The sequence below is a fragment of the Tachysurus fulvidraco genome, chromosome 13 (assembly GCF_022655615.1).
Source record: "Tachysurus fulvidraco isolate hzauxx_2018 chromosome 13, HZAU_PFXX_2.0, whole genome shotgun sequence".
Lineage (NCBI taxonomy): Eukaryota > Metazoa > Chordata > Actinopteri > Siluriformes > Bagridae > Tachysurus > Tachysurus fulvidraco.
In genome coordinates, this window is record NC_062530.1 from 12071200 (window position 1) to 12074380 (window position 3181).

The following is a 3181-nucleotide window of genomic DNA, read 5'->3' on the forward strand; positions in this document are numbered from 1 at the left end:
GGAAAGCATTAAGCAGTGACTCCATTTCTTCCAGGAAGTCTCCTACACTGTAAAAAATAAAACGCTGGCTCAACTTAAAAAAATTAAGGTAACAATTTGCATGCATCTTTTTAAGTAGCTTCAACTCAGTCATTATTAAGTAGATATCATGTACCTTTTATAGTTAGACGAACCCAATTTGTTTAGTACAACCAACATGATTTGACTTAACCTCTATGAGCTTAATGAAGTTGAAACAACCTAATTTTAATTTCAAAGTTTTGGTGATATTAAATGGTCAAATTACATAATTTAAGCTATTCTAACTTCTTTATTTTGATTCCATTCTACTTAGATATGTCCATGCAAATTGTTACCTTAATTTTTTTGAGTACAAGTAACTTATTTCACTTCAGTCAGGAGAAATAACACAGCACTTCCAGTTTTATGATGAAACTGGTTTATTATAAAACCAATGTCAACTTATGTACAAGAAGAGTGGGAACGTGGAAAATGAATTCCTACAACAGACACAATTGTCAGCTTATTGGGTCCACCTAGCTGAAACTAAAAGTTTTCTTCCTTTTTTTTAAATTTTTTGCAAAGTATTAATTTTTACCTTCATCACATAAACTACAGCCGCCATAAAGTCTCAAACAAATACAACACTGTAACCTTCATGTAAAAAATTGTCAAAATTACAGCTTCTGTATGTGTATGCACAACAAAACTTTTACATGTAACATTTCAGGAATACAACAGTTTATTGTTTAAAGACATTACCTTCGGCCTAGCTTTCAGACCATCCAGCTCAAGAATTATTTTCTGAAACACCTCAAAAGTATTTTTTAGTTCCTTTGGGTAGCTGAGGTTGAGAGCATATACCAGCCCTAGCAGGGCACAGGCTCTGGATACATCCAGGTCTTGCAGGACTTCCGTTCCCTCAATAATAATACTGGCGTTGGCTGGGTCAAAATTTGTGGCACCTCATCATCCTAAGTAGATCAAAATCAATGTCAGTGTTTTAAGTCAAGGAAAGGAACAGGACATTAGACACATGAGTTAAATCTTAGGAGTTAAAACTTACTACCCATGAAAAATTGCAAACTTAAAGAAATGTCAGCTGCCTAACCATCAAACATAATGCTGCAGATTGTATATGAAAGAAAAATAAAAACTCGAATGTTGTAATGGCAAATTTACAAAAAGCTCAAGGTTTACAAGGTTACAAGATGGATCAACTGTGAAAACGTGACAGCAGATAAAAATGGCATGCACACACATTGTCATGTTAGGTATTGTGCTTAAATTAACTTGCTTATTAGTTAACTATTTAACTTGTTACAGGTTTATGTATGTATGTATGTATGTATGTACATGTATGTATACATACTGTATATGTGTGTGTGTGTGTACGTATGTATGTATGTATATGCATGTATGCATATATGTGTGTGTGTGTCTTAATCAACCCAGTGTAAACTTTAAATTCGGACGACACTAAACATATTCGATATCAATTAACATCATTTAGCTGCCACTGTAAAACAAAACATAATGCCTATTTTGAACACACTAGCTAGCTAAACATCTAACTTTAGAATCGATGAATTAGCTTAGCTCAAACTGTCTTTTCAGTTTAGTGTGTGACAACAACGATTTGATTAAGTAAAGTTTGCCGCATTCATTTTGTTTCATATTTAGGTTTATATGTATTTTGTCCACCGTGGAGGAAAGTTGATTTTGAGGAAAACGCGGTTGTAGCCGCCTCACTACATTACTACGAGAGAAAAGAGGTGTAGCGTTTAGCTCAGGAGTTATTGACTCGGGAAACTCGAATCTGTGAATCTGCGGACAACTTTACTTAAGTCAACGATTTTTTGTGCATACAGTTGGTAGCTGCTGAGATTAAAACAAAGCAAAAATATTAACTTACCTATATAGCCTCGATTCTCCTGTTTCTCCGGCTCCTAGTAGTCCTTCTCTGGCAGAAAAACACGTCCGGGCAAATTCCGCCTTTACTCAACTTCTAAAGGATGCTCACTAGATATACAAGTTTCACTAACTTAATATTTTTCTGTTGTTACGAGAAGGTAAAAGTGTGTGTTCAAAATCGATATATAATTAAGTTAAGACAGTATTCTTTATTTTAATTTTGAAAGACTTATTAAAATGAGTTATCAACTCACCAATACAAGTATATATTACAAACTTAATTATTTTATGCTGAAAATATTGTTTATTTTAAGTTTTACAAACTAACCGCATGAATCATTTTTTAGAGTGTAGGGGACCAGGAGGGCGGTAGACAACAATGATAACAAGGTTGATTGGAGAGGTAACTGAAATGGCATGGAATTCAAAAGAAGAGATGGTTAAATGAGAGAAGAGGAGAGGTGTAAAGCACCATTTCTTTGACAACAATAAACCTGTACCACCACCCCTGCCTGTTTCTCGTGGTGAGTGAGAGAAAGCATAGGCAGAGGATAAAGCAGCTGGTGTAGCAGTGTTCTGTGGGGATATCCAGGTCTCTGTTAGTGCAAGGAAATCAAAGGAGTAATGGGAAGTTAAAGCAGAGATAAAATCAGCTTTCTTTACAGCAGACTGACAATTCCAGAGCACACCTACCACCACTGTTTGAGACTTACACAACAGAGGAGGGTAGATGAGGTTACTGGGATTGTGACCTCTGCTCTGTAGATGAGAGCGTCTGCGAGAGTGGGTCTTGAGTACAGAGATGGGTTTAAGGCACATATTTGTAGTCAAACAAGTGTGAGAATTAAGGTATGGTAGAATATATCAAACAGTACTAGACACTAATGTTAGAGAGAGAACCTTCAATTTAAATAGATAAGCCCTGCCCCCAATTCACACCTTAAGGGAGACTGAAACTACTCCTGATTAATCAGCTGGGAGAACAACAAAGACCAATACTATAAAATCAACAATGGTATAGAATATAACACAATTCAAATCACACTACTCTAGAACAAAGTGAGTTAAGCAGATAGTATACAAAAGACAGGAACCTACTGTACCAGAAGACAATATAATCAAATGTAGAGAGTTAAAGCACACTGTAATGATTACACCACCAGCTGCTTTCAATCACCTGCTTCCTATAAAGCATGAACTTGAACTCCATTTCACTGCGAAGTCTCGATTTGCCGCTGCTATCGGTCTGAGCGTTGATGTCCTATGT

General features: G+C 35.9%; 1 long non-coding RNA gene across 1 annotated transcript; it reads right to left on the reverse strand.

The window, feature by feature from the left end:
* Nucleotides 1-724: 724 nt before the first annotated feature.
* LOC113660880 lies at nucleotides 725-2151 on the reverse strand. The gene is made up of 2 exons (XR_003444936.2): nucleotides 1916-2151; nucleotides 725-974 (listed from the first exon to the last, which is right to left on the reverse strand). It is a non-coding gene; the product is annotated as an uncharacterized LOC113660880 (long non-coding RNA).
* Between the last annotated feature and the right edge of the window lie 1030 nt (nucleotides 2152-3181).